Source organism: Lonchura striata, chromosome 1 (genome assembly GCF_050655825.1).
Source record: "Lonchura striata isolate lonStrDom1 chromosome 1, ASM5065582v1, whole genome shotgun sequence".
NCBI classification, from domain to species: Eukaryota; Metazoa; Chordata; class Aves; order Passeriformes; family Estrildidae; genus Lonchura; species Lonchura striata.
Genome location: NC_140703.1, coordinates 15,596,463 through 15,614,045, shown reverse-complemented (window position 1 = coordinate 15,614,045; position 17,583 = coordinate 15,596,463). Strand labels below are relative to the sequence as shown.

General features: G+C 48.4%; 1 long non-coding RNA gene across 2 annotated transcripts in view; it reads left to right on the top strand.

Annotated features, from left to right (window-relative positions):
• Positions 1-17,583, top strand: part of LOC110476647 (uncharacterized) — a 41,218-nt gene that overhangs the window by 8,106 nt on the left and 15,529 nt on the right. For both annotated transcript variants that reach the window (XR_014950283.1, XR_002466463.4), the window contains 4 exons: positions 3,640-4,190; positions 9,694-11,888; positions 14,555-16,111; positions 16,723-16,820. This is a non-coding gene — a long non-coding RNA (uncharacterized LOC110476647). The remainder of the gene's footprint in view (positions 1-3,639; positions 4,191-9,693; positions 11,889-14,554; positions 16,112-16,722; positions 16,821-17,583) is intronic.

The following is a 17,583-nucleotide window of genomic DNA, read 5'->3' as shown; positions in this document are numbered from 1 at the left end:
AGGGAGGCAAATCAACAATTTGCTTAAGAAAATATCTATACAATCCAGCACATCAATTATCAAATATGTAACGAATAGATGCTTGAAAGGTGCCTTGGTTTTGCATATCTCAGTTTGAATTTGTCTCCACAGAGACAATATGGTTTTCCCAAAGCTGCTTCCTGCTGTGTGTTTGCCTCAGGCTTAGATTGGTCACTGGGGCTCCAGATCACAAAAATCAGGTGGGATACACCTATCTTTGTTTTCAACAAAGGGACAAACTTTGCCCTTTGCAGTGCCTGCAGAGCAGTGAGCAATGAGTGTTTGTGGGAAGCTGGGCTAATAACCTGCCTGACCTTGCTGGGGAGAATCCCTGCTGCCCTTGAAAAAACGAAATTAGTCTCCCTCTGCAGCTGGGAGTCACCTGCCTTCAGGGAGTTTCACAGCAGAGGGCATGGGGAGATGCTGTGGGTGGGGGAGGCTCTCCCTGCCTGCCTCTGTGCCCTCTGAAGGTGCAGAATTGGAGGCTTTGCTGTGAGTATAGGCATGAACAGTCCACAGCCTTGCAAAACTTTATCTTAAAACAGAGACATTTCCCGATACAGCTGGAAAAAAGCTGTGCTCTGTTCTGCTACAACACTACCCAAGCTACCTGCTTTCAAACATCCCCCCTACCTCGTGTCTATTTTGGTGCTCCTTCTGCTCCCTTTTTCTGCTGCATGCTGTCCCTCTCCTGGCTTTGGTGGTGTTGTCCCTTCTGCAGCAAAATGCCTCTTGTCCAAAGAGGACTCTCGAGGCCCTCAGCTTTTGGGGACAGGCTCTGCATTATTGGGTGAGCTTCTACAGCACTTTCCTGTTCATAGGGTGGGTACATCAGCATATCTTCAGAGACTCTTGGGAGGTTTCTGTAGGACGAGAGGGTTTGCACCTGGAGCCTGGGTTCTCATTTTGGACTGCTCAAGGCCTTCCCGCTCGCAGAGAAGGTAGGAACTGGTTTCAGAGACTAACCCTGAGATTTAACTTTAGGATTCCCTTCAGGTGCCTGGCTTTGCCTGCCCATCTCCCCAGGAGAGTGTTACACTGCACCAGAGCAAGATCTGTGGCAACAGAGCTGGTGACCTCTCTTGCAGAGTCCCAGATACTGAGCTATCAAAAAGAAGTTAATGAGATAATCAGAGCTGACATGGAAACAAAATATTGCCCTCCAAAACTCTTCCTCTTGTCGTTTTCCTGCACGTCTCAGTGCATTTTGTCGTTTTCTGCACTGCTTGTGCACAGCAGCCCTGATAGCTGAGTCCACACCTCCTGGTGTGACTTGTCCTCCTCCATTCTTCTTGCTCAGCCCTCCCTCATCGAATCTGATTGACTCTGAGGCCATTGATTTTAAATAAGGTCTTGGGAGAAGGTCTGAGGGTTTTGCTCTGGTTGTGTGCAGCAGGCTTTGAGTTCTGGTTGGGAGCCACTGAGCACTGCTGCTATATTAAATGATGGTCAGCGATAGGAGCGCAGTCACCGCTTAATACCCCAAATTGCGGCTTTTAAGCGGGCAGGGTTTGGCTTCTGGCCAGATCTCTGTGCTCCTGGCAGAATGATTCATTACCTTGTTCTGGCAAATGTATTTTCATCTGCTAGTTTAAATCTGATTTCTAGTACTGTGTGTGGTTCTCACAGCTAAGGAATTTCCTGCCCTTTATCTGCCTGTTTTCTTCCAATCTAGGCTAAAATCAATACACTTAAATAAATAAAGCCATTGGGCTTGCGAGTACCTCCTGCTGTGTCAGCAGCAGAAGTAAAGCTGGGTGACCAAAGATTAGTTAAGCTATTTTCCTCTTCTTTAAGTAAATTTGCTGTTGTTGAGGCATGCTAGACCTCAGCAGGGTGTGTTTGCCAGCCAACAGATCCAACAGCATCTCTTGGCATCCCATCAGTGGCAGCTGCCTCCGTGGGGAAGAGTCCCTGTGCTGGTCTGTGGCCACCCCTGCCCATCAGGGCTTGGGTTCAGCATGGTTTTCTGGCATTTCTTAGTGCTTTGGGATAGAGATGTTCTGCCACTGAGCTCAAGAGGATGGGATCCACAGGGTGTAGCCCTGTCCTTTTACAGCACATCCCAGGTGTGGCTTTCACTTCTGCTCTTCCCTGGCAGACGTGATTTTCAGGTCTGCTTCTTCTGAGAGGGTTATACACTGCATGGCAGGGATTTGTTCCCACAGCTCCTGTCAGCCCTGCAGAGCGGGGTGCTGGCAGGAGCATCCCACACCAGGATTCACACATCCATTTCTTCTGGGGCCAGGGAAAAAGGGAAGGGTGGCATGAAATGAGGTCTTCTCTTTCTTCCCTAATGCCAGAAATTACCCCTGAAGCACTGAGTTCAAGGAGCAAAAAAAAACACACTTAGGATTTCTAGACCAAGCCCTAGGGTTTCTGCAGCCCTGCCCTTGTGTGTGGGGAGTGGACAAAATGGGGTTTTGTTGGTGAGTTATGAAGGGTATTCCCTGCCCTGGGTTGAGTTCACTGCTGTATGCTGGGCAGAGAAAACATTAGTGCAGTGGAAAACAGATCCTCTCCTGCCTTCCTGGGCAGTGCCCTCAGTTCCCCACAGAGCCCAGTAACTCAGCTTTGCATTCATGTGAAGAGCAGAAATTGTGCTCCTGGGCCTCAGTCTGGTGCCAGCTTCCAAATTACACTGTAAGCCCTCCTCCAAAGGTCTCCCCTTGACTCAGGGCAATCGTTCAGAGATGTCTCTGTGCAGCAGCTGCAAGGATGGAAGGAAACTGTCTTTTTAACATTCTCTGTATGTGCTGAGTTTTGTGTGTTTATGCTTTTTTGGTTTTTTTTTTTTTTTTTGTTTTGGTTTGGGTTTTTTTTGTTTGTTTCTTTTTTTTTTAAAGGAAAATTAGTTTTTACTAAATTGAAAATAGTGACAAACAAACATAAATTTTTTTATTAATAGAATCATAGAGTGGTTTGGGTTGGAAAGGACCTTTAAAGGTCATCTTCTCCAATCTCCCTGCCATCTGCAGGGACAGCTTCAATTTGATCAGTTTGCACAGAGCCCTGTCCAACCTGACCATGAGTATTTCCAGGGATAAGGCATCTAACTCTCTGGGCAACCTGTTCTTATGTTTTACCACACTCATTGTAAAAACTTTCTTCCATCAATCTAATCTGAACTGGCACTCCTCAGTGTAAAACCCCTTGCTCTATCACTACAGGCCCTGCTAAAGTTTGTCCTCATCTTTCTTGGGGGTCCCCTGTAAGTACTGAAAGGCTGCAATAGGGTCTCTCCAGAGCCTTTTCTTCTCCAGGCTGAACCACCCCAGTTCTCTCAGCCTGTGCTCACAGGAGAGGTGTTTCAACCCTCTGATCATCTTTGTGACCTCCTCTGGACTCACTCCCACAGGGCCCTGTCCTCCTTATGCTGGGGACCCCAGAGTTGGATGCAGGACTTCAGGTGGGATCTCAGGAGACCAAAGGGACAGAATCCCCTCACTCAACCCCCTGCCACGCTGCTCTGGATGCAGCCCAGGATGTGTTTGGCTTTCTGGGCTGCCAGTGCACCTGGCTGGCTCATGTCCAGCCTCTCAGCCACCAGTACCCCCAAGTGATCCTCAGTGGGGCTGTTGATCCATCCCTTCATGCCCTCACTTGTGTTGATTCCAGGATTCACCACGACCCAGCTGCAGCACCAGCACCTGGCCTTGTTGAAGATCATGAGATTCCCATGGAGCCACTTCTCAAGCTTGTCCAGGTCCCTTTGGATGGTATCTTTGGCACAGCCCTTCAGGCATGTCAGCTACACCACACAGCTTGGTGTCACCTTGCTGAGAGTGCCCTCGATCCCTTTGTCTGTGTCACTGATGGGACATTAAACAGTGCCTGTCCCAGTATGCCCCCCCTAGGGACACCACGGGTCACTGATGTCCATCAGGAGTCTGAGCACTGACCACCACCTTCTGGACATGATCTCCCCTTGATACTTGTTGCATGATGAAGAACAATTTCATAAAATTACTTCCCACTTTTTCTTCTGTTATCATCTACCCAGCTCTGGCTGCAGCTCACTCTTGGGAGCAGCTAGGATGTGTTACAGCCCAGCAGCCAAGCAAAGGCAAGGAATGAAAGCGGAATTCCTTCCCTCCTTCCTTGCCCATAATTGCAGGGCCTGGAGATGAAAGCACCGGGGGTTGCAGCATCAGGCTCATGGCACAGAGGTAAGTGGATGCCACATCATCACTGCAACCTTGCAATTTCCTGACAGTGGGTGGGATTTCCAGAGCCTGCCATCCCTTGGTCTCTCTGGACTGAGCTGGGATGCCCTCAGATGCCCAAGTTGGTGAGGTCACCATGCAGCTGGTTGAGCTGTGTGTGACAGGGCTGCCCCAGGAGTTCCTCTGAAGGTGAGCACAGGTATCACAAGCTGTGCTCCGATCTGGAGAGATGCAATGGAGTGGAAAGGAGACAGGCTCTGTTTACACACAGATACCTGTGCAGCCAGCAGTGTTAGTGAGAGAAAACAGAAAAGGACATGACAGTTACACTGGGTTTTCATTAAATATTAAATGGAGTGAAGTTTCCTAGAGTGTGTCTGGGCTGTTTTCAATTGTCTGTCTGATGGCATGAGAGAGAAACCAAGTGAGTGAACCCTGGGCCTGGAGGTGCAGGGTTTCCTGCTCAGGAGCTGTGCTGACAGGAAGCATTTGTGTGCAGGCTGCCCCAGGAGCTCATTTCACCCACAGCAGCAAACCTCCTCCAGCTGTCCCACTGCTGGTAGGGCCAGAGAGAGGAGTTAACTCTTGCAGGTGTCTCCAGCAAGAGTTGGCCCAGGCTGGAGCAGCAATGGCTAGCAGGAAACACTTACTGAGATGGGGAATTAACCACTCATGTACCCCCTTTCCACCAGGTTTAACACAGAGCAAATTCCCTGTGTGTAGGGAGTACTGAACAATTGCTATAGCTTCTTCGGTTTTTTTGGGGTTTTTTTTTTGTGCTTTCTTTCCCCACTTTTCCGCTGCCCCAGGAGCTGTAACACAGCCTGGGCACAGCCCATCCATCCCACTCCATCTCCTCAGCAGCCTTGCCTTTCCTTGTGCAGGAGCTTAGCAGGGCAGCAAGAAGGAATCTACTAACTTGGATTGGGTTAATAAGTTAAAATGCAGAGCCTTAATCCCTGCTGCTAAATCAGAATGTAATTCAGCTTATAACCACAGCCCAATCCATGTGAATTACAATCACTTTAAATACAGCCAGGACTAGCTGGGATTTAACATCCTCCCAAGAAATCCTGCAAATGAAAACTGGGACACTGCACTGCTCTGGGTGAACCTGCCATCAGAGGGAGCCGAGGCAGTGGGGCAGAGGGATTTTGTTACCCCCCAGGCCCCTCAAGAGAGGGAACCTTGGGTGCAACCCTCGGTCAGGGCACGTGGCTGGAAGATGCATGTGAGCCTCCTGCAAGGGCTTATCCCTGGGGAGGGGGACAGAGGCTGCCAGCAAACCCACAGCACTTTTATCTTTAATTTAGAATGTTTATCTCAAGAGATTCTTCCAGCTTTAAAACAAACATAAGGAGATCTTCATTTGCCTGGCAGCATCTGGCCTCTGAAAGCAGGCACGTACAGTACAGTCCCAGCAGCAGGGCTGATAGGGGAGGCTTGTTCTCTGCCTCCTTTCTCCCAACTTTGACCTCTGGCAGGATGAACCTTGCCTTCCCTCTTCCTGTTTCAGGAAACCACTAGAGAAAATGGGTCTTTCCAGAGCTGGAATCAACCGTGAGCACCTGGCAAGTGGTCCCATAAGTGCCTAGGAAGGTCTTTCACTGCTTTCACTGTTACTTGATGAAGTCCTGGCTTTCACAGCTTTGATGGGGAAAGAACAATTGGTCATAGTCTTCCTGCACCACCTCAGCCTGGGAAATGGGAGCAGCTGAGTCCTTCTGCCACCACTGACCCACAAGCTTTCCCAGGGAGCCTCAGGCAGTGTCTGGGAGCATGCAAATTAAAGGGTTCCACAGAAATTGAGGTTCTTAATGGATGCTCTTCCAAGCATTGAACTGGAAATTCCCTGTGGGAGCAAGGCATGACTCTTGTGGGCTGCCAGGCACAGATAAAGAGTTCAAGGCATCCAAGTTACTACTTAAATTAGTGGGTAGAGGTTAGAAAATAAGATCTTCTGCTCAGACTGGTGCCTATGTTTGAACCTTTTTAGGCAGAAACTGATGGTGTTTTTTTTCACATCACTCTTTTTTATGGTTTCTTCATATTTCTCTTTTTCCATTGGTGAAAGGCTAGTGCTGTTGTGCTATCACCTAGCCAGAATGAGAATGCATGGCAATTTCTCAAAGCTTGGCACGTAAAGTGCCTGGTGCACTGGGATGGAGAGTTTGTGAGTTTTCTGTGGGTGTGATGAGGCAATGGAAATTATCTGAGTTCTTGGGTGCTTTCCCAAACCCAAGCTAGCCAGTTTTCTATGTTTAGATATGGTTTACTTTGCAGCACTGCTAGAGTGGAGAGGAGAGCAGAGGATTTTCAGGCACCAACACTGCCTCCTGATGCAGCCTGAAACTGTTCCCTGCCCCAGCCTGTGCTGGGCTAGAACAGGGGGAACTTCCCAGCTCCTCCTCACACAAACAGCACACAAACTCCCAGCCATACTGCTCTTGGCTCTTTACAGAAATACACAATCATCTGATCAATCTCCTCCCAGGCAGCTGGGCCAGCTTGGCCCCACCGTTGTTCTGACATCCTCCCTATGTCCTCCAAGATGTGCCTCAGGGCCATTGTCCTTCTCAGCAGCTGCCTGGGCGTTCACCAGACTTAAGGGCAAGGGCTTTTTTTCTTTCCCACTGAAGTCATCAGAAAATTTTGAATTTTTGCAAGGCTTCACAATCACATTGTTAGTTTCTCCTGAGCTTTCAGAGGGAGCTGTGAGCAATGCTTCCCCTACTTTTGCTGGTCTAAGTGCAAAAAGGAGAGAGATCCTCATTTGAGTGTGACCAGGATGGCCCAGCTTTTATTCCTGAGAAAGGAGAACACACCACTTCCCATCAGGGCTGCCCATCTATGTGCACTGCATGTTGCAAATAGAAGTCACATCTTTCTATGGGTGACTCACAAAAGGTGCTTTGAAATGAGGGTGGTCCCAAGAACCACTTGTACTGCAGGAAGGGGCCATGCTGACCCTGGAGCTGGATTCTTGGCTTTGCCACCAGCAAGGCTCTGTCTGTGTCAGGGTAAGAGGTATGACAGAGTCCCAGGTGGCAGGCTGATCCATGCAGCCATCGTGGCTCAGGGCACAGGGATGTCATCTCTCTGCTGGTACCAGAGCTTGGACAGAGCCAGGGGCACCTCCTGCTTCCAGGCCTGGATGAGAGAGGTCTGGAGATGCTCACTTCTCCCAGGACATGGTGGTGGATTTGATCTCACTTAGTTAAATAATTTGCTTTTAATGGGCATGATGTCCTGGCTGGAGGTTCACACTTCCTGGGGAACTTCTGTGTACAGGCTCTGGCCCTTATTTGAGATTGCTGCTTCTATGCATGCCCAAGGATGCCTGGCTAGAGAACAGCCTGCAGCTGCCAATGGGCAGTTTAGGAGGGGTGTGTTTTCTTGGTTTTGTGTGGGAGGTTTATAGGCTGTTTTGCAAGGTTGCTTTTGAAGGCTTGAAGTCTCTTCCTATTGGGCTTTCTCTCAGGCTGAATGTTAATGGGCACTTCTTCCATCAGGAGACTCCAGAGCTCTCAGACTGGCAGTGGGCAGGCTGTCCCTGGAGAGGGCAGGTGCTGTATCCCTGCCATGCATCATGAAATGATCCCTTAGCCCACGTGCTGCCACACACAGGCGGGCATTGACAAAATAATGCTTGCAAGTGACTCGAACAGGGAATTACATCTGCGCCCTCCTTCATACAGGCTGCAATACTGGAAGGACTAAGCAATTTCATGTGAGTCTGGCCCCAGCTGCAGTTACTCCTGTGCTGGCAGAAATGTGAAGGCCAAAATGAAGGCTTCAGGGAGACCATCCTAAAACGGGGGGAGACTGGAGAAAGCAGGACCACTGTGTGCTGATCCCGCTCCCTACAGTGGAGTGAATGTAGAGGATAATGCCAGGACAGGTGACCCCTACTCTTGCCTTCTCCAAAGATGACCTCAGGACCAGAGCACTTTCATCAGCAATCAGACTGGTCCCTGCTGATGCTGAGACAGGGCAGGGTCCCAGACAGACACAGGACTTGATTCCTCTGTTCTGGATGTGCCTCTTGGCTGGGCCGCTGCTCAGCACCAGGATATCTCTTGTGAATAACAAATAACCAAAATGCTTTGTCAGCGTGGAAGCCCATCACACCAGCAGAGGCTGTGTCTGAAATACAGAAGCAGTGCAGTTTTTGCTGAGGAACTCCCCCAGAGACAGACAGCTCCTGCATTATTAACAAGGGTGCTGATGAATCCCTGTTAATGAGACATGCTCGCTCAGCCAGCCGGCCAAGAGGCCGTGGCCATGCTGTTCTCAGCTCCACACTGCAGCCTGTGCCTTGGGGAGCAAGAGATGATTGCTCTGGGGAGCAGTTGGCAAGGCTGTGCTGTAAGATTTGGCTACTCTCCCTAAAACTTGCACATGTCCTGCCAGACTTGAGCTAGGTAGATGTAGAAATCCTATGCTGGTTCTTTGGTGGCTGTAAAAAACGAGGTAAAATGCTGCCATCCCCTTGTGACTAAAGAGAAAGATCTGTGTTTTGGTGTGTGCTCTCTGCTCTAGAGAGCAATGTAGGCCATATTCTCTGGTCTATTCTTAAATGGCTCAACCAGGGGAGCTTCTTCTTCTCTCGCTCAACAGATTTCCATGTTAGGAGAAATCTTTATCCATTTTTTTTTTTTTAAGTCAATTTCATCTTGCTCCATTTATCAATTCTCCTTTTGGCTTCTGGAGGCAATTACTCTCCCACTGTGGTCATTATACCTCCTAGGATACTTGTAGAAGAGTATTTTATACAGCCTTAGCTGACGTTTGGCAAGGAAAGACATCTTATACTCTTTCAGTTTTTGCTAAGTCAAGCCTCCTCTGAGCTTTCCTAGCTGCATAATACTTTTTGATAGTATAGCACTGGGGATGGTATTTAGGAGCCTCTGTGTATACAGAAAGACTGGTCAACCTTCAGTGCATCACATAATGCCTCTGCAGTCCAGCACACTGTCGCCTGTTCCAATCAGACTGCAATCTGTGTTAATTCCCAGCAGTGCTGCCAAGATAATTCACTCTGCACTGCAGACACTCTGATGCCTTCTAGATACCACAGATGATGTCACATTCCCGATGTCATTGTTTCCTTATGCAGAACAAATCTGATAACCCAATCTGTTTGTGCTGCACCCTTCTGTCTGTTGGTGGGTTCCTGTAATGTGGAAGGTGTTGATCTCCAAAGTTTGTCTGTGCAAGTGGAGAGTAAAGCAAACCCGGCAGCTAAGAGGGCTGGTTAAGATTGCACAGGAGTAATTTAAGTAGCACTTCTCCTGTTGGTGGGGGTTTTTTATATTTTGAAGCAGAACTTCCTGCAAATCTTGTAAGGAGTCTGTGGAGTAAGGGCAATTTGGAGCCTGCAGAGCTGGGTCAATGAAATGAAAGGAGCAATGCTGGAAGAGCATCATGTCTCCCAACAAGATTGTGCAACACCAAAATGATTGATAAATTAAAAATATTGAAGTTACCTCTTTTATACTTTCAGATTTTAGATGTGTGACAAGAAGGTAGAAACAAGAAGGCCTAAGGTAGCCTTGAGGCCCTGGTTTTGGCAGCAGAGTTTTGCAATGTCCCTCTAAGCTCACATGAAACACCAAGAAACCCTGATGAGATCTTGTAGAAGCCTGCATCAACTGACAACCAAATCCAGAGGTGCTTTGGACTGAACCAGAGGGAGGAGAGATGGTTTGTTTTGGCATCAAGGTAGGCAGAGCTGAACCTTTGGAAGGGATCACAAAAGGAGAGATACTCTGAACGGGCTCTCTGCCACCTGGGAGGCAAAGTCTTATCTGTACGCAAAGTGGTGCAGTCCTGGGTAAAACATTACTGGTGTAGGAGTTGAACAGATCAGATGTGTAACAATGCAGAAACAGCCCTGCTAATGCTCAGGCTGCAAGAACAGCACTGCACAGACCCTCCTGTGCTCACCCTGTGTCTCCCAAGCAGAGGTGAATTCTTCTGCAGAGCAGCCTTGGGCAGTGCAGGGGAAACAGAGCCTGAAAAGGAGCCAGGAAGTCCCCGAGGGTGGGATGGGGAATGGGATTGAGGCCGTCTCCACTGAGCAAGAGATCAGCTTTCCTTCTTGCCTGCAGAAGCTGTAACTGTACTGACAGTCTGTGCCACGTGTTGAGTCCTCTGCAGGACTGAAATATCTTGCTTAATTGGTGGCAGCAGGTTATGCTATCTAAGTTTTGCAAGCCTATTGATCGTGCTCTAATCATCTTCAAAAAGGAACAGGTTAAAATGAGGCCTGCCACTGATCCCAGAGGTGCCCCACCACCCACCTCCTCAGTGCCCTGCCTCTCCAATTACCATCCCCTCGTGCTGCAGTCCTCCCGCTGGCTTTCTGTCGCTGTGGCAAAGCACCTGGAAAAGCCCCACTCAGTTCCCCTTGTGAAAGCACGGTTTCACCAGAGGGAACATGAGCACAGAGCCTGGCCTAGGAGAGCTGGGATGTGCTCCCAGGGCGTGGCCTGCAATTTGGATATCGCTACTTGTCCACCTTGTGCAGTGGGGCCGCTGCCTGCCAAGGGTCCCTGTTCCTCCATCATCCTCCTCACCTCTTGGCACTATTTCCCAGGCTTTGTGCTAGGAGCCTCTCTGTAGGGCCGGGTGATGCTGTGGGCAAGCAAGCCTGGTCCCCAGCACATCAGCTGCAAGGATGCTCTGGGGTGGTTTTGGGGCCCAGTGGTGCTGTCAGGGCGCTCCAGCTGTGCCCTGCCCCATGCGCCGTGAGCCTGCTGGAGCAAACCTGGAGGGCAGGGCGCGGAGCCCCGGCTTTCAGTCAGCGCCGCGATTTCGGGAGTAACCCATGGCAACCATCTGTGGAACCGGCGTTCCTGCTGGCTGGGGACAGGCAGCCGGGGTGAGATGGGGGCCGGGGCAGTGCGGGGGGAAGCTCGCAAGATTTGGGAAGGCAGCATCTCCTCGCTCCGGGTGCCTCTCTGCCCGCGCTGCCGCAGGAGCGGCCGTGGTGTCGGTGAGCCCGTTCGCATCCCACGCAGCTGGATAATTTATGGACAGCAGCAGCAGCTCACCGTCACTTTGTTTGCAATTCGCCTCTAAATATAGCTGTGCTTTAAGGGGGGAAGGCGAGCTCCTGCCCGCCGTCTGCCCGCGGCTCCTCCTGGGGGAGCGGGGCCGGGCAGGTGGGTCGCCCGTGTGGCACCTTTTCCATCCCGCATCCCACACACGCCCTGCCTCACTGGAGAAGGGCAGTGATGAGACACAGACCTCGGGCTGGTGGTTACACACTGGCGACAGTGTCCTGCCCGGCTGAGACTGGCGGCTTGCCTGGGTGCGCTGAGCCCGACCGCTTCCCAGAGAGAGCTCCCGTGGGAGGGCTTCTCGCCGCGCTTTTTTCCTTTCAGCAAAAAGTGCAGTAATGGCACCAGTCCTGACAGAGGTATAACACCAAGACTGGAGTAAAAGATTGCCTGTGGATATCACCTCAGCGAATTGCCACGCTAAAACCAAATCTGCTCTTGTTTATCCCCCTGCTGCAGGTGCCAGCCTTGCCAGTGAGCACAGCATGCTCCTGCAGACATGGGGACAGCACCCCAGTGGTGACAGCACCGCAGAGGTGACACCTCCCAGCCTGGGACAGGGGCCCTGCAGCAGCCCTGGGGCCAGGTAGGGAAGCATTCCGTGGCCTGGCATTCCTCATCCGCACGCAGGCAGGTAAGTGCAAGGCTCTCCTTTCCAGGCTTTGCGTTACCCCCAGCCCTGTGCTACCGGTGCTGGGGCTGCCAACCACAGTTCTGAGCAGGGTGACACATCAGGAGCTGAACCCAGCTCTGAGGCTGATGGCAAAGGAGAGGCACTGAAGTGCTGACGAGGCATTATAATAAGTACCAAGCAGAAATAAGAACCTACTTATGTTTTAAACATAACATTAATTAATAAAGAAAAGGGTACGCTGTAGATACTAAAAGCCCTCAGATAGTGAGGAGAAAAAAATCTCTTTTGCTCATAATTTAGAAACTGACAGAGCATGGTTCCCTAGACCTGGATGACAGCATGGTTACATCTGGGGAGGGGATCCCTCTGCAGTGGCACACACACACTTGCTCTGCCCCACAGAAGAAGAGCTCTCAGAAAAGAGTGTGAGGATAAGGGAAAAGGTCATTTTCAGACCGCACAACTCCATCACATCAACATTAATTCCTGTTGGTCCGTTACTTTGGACGTAACCGAATGCAGTGAAAAATGACTCTGTCCCAGTCTGGCAGTACACTTCAGCAAACCTATCTAATAGGTTTATTATAGTTTATTGAGCAAGTGTTAGCCCAGAGTAGATTGGAGCAACCGCTGAAATGCTAAATGGTCTCAGGGATGATGGCATTCCGGGAAGAATTATTGTGGCACGATGGGTAACTCAGTGTCTAGGGCCCCATGCTACCTCCATCACTGTCAGAGGAAATAATGGCCAAATTTCCTTCTGAGCCTCATGGCCCATTGGACTAATCTGCAAGGGCCAGTCTGTCCAGCATTTACAGAACCTTCAGCTCCACCAGCCTGGAGGATACTTTACAGTCCCTTTCTGTGAACAGATTATTCTCAGCATGAGAATCCATGATCCTGCTTCTCCTGCTACACACTGAATGGAAATTCCCTTTTCATGGTAAAGCAGCCAGTGTTACTGGACCACAACCCCTGTGGGGAAAATGTGAAACTTGTGTCCCAGCTCTTGGTAATGACACAATTAACTCTGGCTGGGAAAGACTTGAAAAACACTTTACCCTTTCTGAAAAAAAAAAAAAAATCTCTAAGCCTTGTAAAAAAAAATTGTCTTGAAAATCCTCTTTATAGAGAGACCATATTTTATTACCAGACAGAGTTAACGGCAAGGTTAGTTTACTACACCAACATAAAAGTTAAATGTCCAATTACTGTCTCTGGAAACAATGTTAGGGAGAGAGAAAACAGCAGAAGGCTCCACCAGCATCTGCCTGCAACCTTAACACCATCCTGCCCACCAGATCCAGATTTCTTTCATTCAGTGTCCAAAGCAAGGGTTTATTCTAAGAACACTCTCCCTGCAGAGGGAAGTTGCAAGAAACCACCCCTCCTTTCCTTACAGTCCATTATTTATGTCCCTATCTTTTCAGGAGAGTTGTAGAGTGAAAATAGAGTGCTGGATGTTGTCCTGGGGATTTTACAGCAGCTTGTGACGTTTCAGTGCAGGTCTCCAGAATCTCCTTATTTTCTGCTAATAAAGGGTCTCTACAGAGGGCTGTGGCTGCAGCCACCCAGCATTTGTGAGAATCCTAATGCAGCGCTTGCAATCTTATCTGAAAACAGACAGCTCTGCTGAGAAGAGAAACTCTGTAATCCTTATTCTCCAGCCTCTGCTTCCATCTCATCTCAGTCAGTTGATAAACTTTCATTGCATCAGTCTCCCAATTACTGAGTATATGAGTTCTCCAGCATCCCACAGCAGTTTCTCTTTTGGATGCTTCGTTTCTCAGCAGAATAACTTGCAACATGCTCTCTTAAGTGATTTCATAACAACCTGCAGAAAAATACTGTACTTTTTTTTTTCTGATTAAAACCCCCACCTCCCCATAACTAATGCACTCTTTCTGACACCCACAACCTGAATTACCCTAGTGCACTCCCACAGAGACTGCATCAGATGTATTAATGATGCCACCGACTGATTCAGCCCCTGGCATAGAACCATCTTCCCCACTGTCAGGTTATAAGGAACAGAGGTTTCCCTCACATTGGACCAGCTGTCAGCATAAGCCTGGTCTGAATTTTAAGCCCTTTCTGTTGTGCATGTGCTACCCAGGAGTACCTGCCTTGAGAAGTTTCCACTTGAAATACACCAGGATCAGGCATGGTTGTACAGGAGTGCAGAGGGTGGCAGTACCATGTACATATTCATACAGATATAAAAATCCCAGATAATGAGTTGACAGGACAAACTCAACTGAGTTTTGTGCTTAATGATGTTTCCAAGGAGTACTGCTTCTGCTGCTTGCAGAACTGGGGGTGCCAATGGCGCGTGTAATTGAGGTCTCTACTTGGTGTGCCTTGGTGAGTTATTCCAGGGAGCTGAAGGAGAAGGAAGAAGGCCAGAAGAAATCAAACGTGACCACACTTTTTCCACATATGACCATAATTGTTCATGCTACTTGAGTGATAGCACAGGGCCTGATGGCTTCTGGTGCTACTCTGTATTAACAACCAAAGAGGAACTCTGAGGCAATTTATCCTTAAGCCTTGTCTTGCTATTCCTCATGTCAGCAGCTAAGGGTATCCTTACCCTTATCCCAATTTTTTTTTTTTCCTTCAGGTAAGCAGAGAAATTGCCTTTTTCCACCTTGTTTTAATTACAGGAGCCATGTAACCCTTCCCTGGAGCAGCTGCCAAGGACCGTACCTAGTGCAAGATCACCAGGCCAGCAGACTCACAGAAAATATGTAAGTAGGTTACAGGGGGGTGGGGGAGGCTGTTAAACACAGCAGGATCTACTCAGCAGAGCACCTGTTAGGGGAACAGGCAGACACAGCAATACCTGCACAGCTCTCCTCTTTCCAACAAAACCTGGCTAGGCTCAAGGGGGCTGTAGGAGGCTGGCAGGGAAGGAGTTGAGGGTGTTTGGATGCTCTGGGCTGGGTGGCTGAGGACTCACACAGCTAACACCTCCCTGCTGCTGGTGGACAGCTTTTGCTGCAGGTGAGCAGGGAGCAGCTTGCCCTGAGCCCTTCTGTGGGCACAGGGGTGTTGTGACCTGTCCCCAGGGCAGGGAACAGTAGCAGTGAGGACAGAGCCAACACCCTGGCTTTAGACCTGGACTCCTTTGTAAAGGCTTTTAGGGATTTCAGGCAGATTTTCCTCATAAAATGTATGTAAATTCAAAGTTTTTAAGGGTGGTGTTTTGACATTGCCCTAAATAGCTTAAGGATTGCCTTATCTTTTGGAGAGAGGTTCCTCTGGCTACCTGGAGAGCATCTCTGGCATTTGACTAGCTGGGTGATGCTTTCCTTCTCCTTACCAAGGTAAAACTGCTCTTAGTTATGTGCAGTATGAGGAATTTTTTTCCCTTTAAATCTTGTATTTATATAATCTGTTTGCTGACAGATATAGCCAAATCAAACATCTAAATAGGATTAATGCAGGCAGCTTATTACTGGCTCTTGAGGAAGGCCAGGAATTATGGTTATCAACCATAACAGTGAAGTTGGGGTGACTGACCTCAACAACTTATATGTGAAAAATACTATACAAATATCTTCTGAACTGGTGAAAAGTAATTTCATATTCACTGAATAACAGAGAAGAGTGCAAACTAAAATAGCTAGATCTGAATATCAGAGTATATTTTGGTTTTGTTCTTGGTGACAGGAGGATGAACATAATTGTAAGTGAAATAAGTTTTGAGCCATATTTAACCCTCTCGACACCAACATCAAGACCAAACATAACTGTGTCAATCTTAACAAACATAATAAATTGCCTGACCACAGAAAACTACACGCCCTGTTTAGTTTTGGGTCCACTCTGCTATTGCAAGGGAAATATTCAGTGATGTCTCCTGCCCTTAGATGGGATTTAGCTGCAAAACCTGTGGAAAAGCTGCCTAGATGCCTCCTGGTTTACAGGGAGCCAGGTGGGGTGAGGTGCCCAGGACACTCCATATCAGGCTTATGGCTGGATGTGAAGGTCCTGCACAGTTTTGTGCTGGGGAATGTAGTGCACAAGGGCACGGTAACGAATGTACATTTTTTCCACTCCAGATGGCTCACTCAAATTAGTCCTGCAGTCACTGAGACTGGAAGTACAGTTCTTACCTCCTGATGGTTACCAGCAGCCTGTTTGAACAGAGCTGATGACTCCCAGTGGTGTTCTTGATGGGCAATGTCTCCATCTTTCAAAATCATCCTTACAGACAGGTGATTAGTTCCCTTATTGGCATTTTCACCTGCATAAATGAGAACTGAATGGGCTGAATGATCATTTTGCACAGTAATTTATGCATGTAGTCCAATATAGCTCATACTGAGGATCTATTCCTCTGTTATAATTGGGACAAATTCCATCTCTAGAAGCTCTTCTTCCAAGAGAGGATGAAATATCTAAGCCATCACCTGTCTAACACCATTCAGCTGGTATTTATTTCTGACATGTTCGTGTCAGTAGAAGGCTTTCCAAGCTCACAGAGATATTGGAAGGTTTCATTTATACAATACTGTGAGATTGCCTGATCAAAGGCATACAAGTGGAAATCATTACTGTTATTTTCAGACACATCTTTAATCACAGCCTCTCCCTATTCATCGCAATCATTGCAATTGTAAATCAGAAGTGAGTTCCCTCACCACCTGGCCACTTGGTGCTCTTTTAATTTCTGCCTGTTGCCTGTACAGTGAAATTCTCCTGCATTCCCCTCCACCTCTCTGTGACACAAACACGTGCACTAAAATTTGCTATGATAGCTCCACTTTATGTGGATTTGTTTCTGCAAAGAGAGGTGATATTGAAATTTCTGAATCTCTCCCACTAGGAAATGGGGATAATGCTTGGAGCTGTCAATGCAGGGACCATTCACCAGTGCCTGGAAACCTTGCTGAAGTGACTGAATTATATTCCTATCAACAGAAAGTAAGAAATGAGTTACAGTGACTTAAAGATGAGACTAGAGGAATTTGATCTTACTACAAAAAGAAATAAGCATGTTAACACCCTGTTTGCTTGATGATGTATATACTTTTTGTCTGATCATGCACTGAGCCCCAGTGCTGTGGTATCTTCTGGCCAGGAGAACTGAACTTACTCCTTTCTGTGGGATTTATGGCACATGATATTGTGGTAGAGCTGGTCTGTAGTCTCTCCCAAAACCAATGGGCACCTGACTTCAAGAAAGGAACTGAAGTGTTGGAGTGAGCCCAGAGAAAATCAAGAAAGGCACTGAAGTGCTGGAACTGGGGGAGGGTCTGGAGCCCAAGTCTGAGGAGCAGCTGAGAGATCTGGGGGTGTTCAGCCTGGAGAGGAAGAGGCTCAGGAGAGACATTTTCACTCTCTACTACCTGAAAGAAGGTTGTAGCCAGGTGGGGTTTGGCCTCTTTTCCCAGGCAGCAAGTGACAGCACAAGAGGACATGGCCTTAAGCTGTACCAGAGGAGGTTCAGGCTGGATATCAGGAAGAATTTATTAATGGCAAGAGTGGTTAACAATTGGAATGGGCTGCCTGGGAAGATGGGGAAGTTACCATCCCTAGAAGTGTACAAGAAATGACTGGATGTGGCACTTACTGCTGTTGAGTTTAGGTGCTTTAGGTGGTGATTGGTCAAAGGCTGGACTTTATGATCTTGGAGGTCTTTTCCAATGTTAATGGCTCTATCATTCAATGCACAGCCACTTGTTTT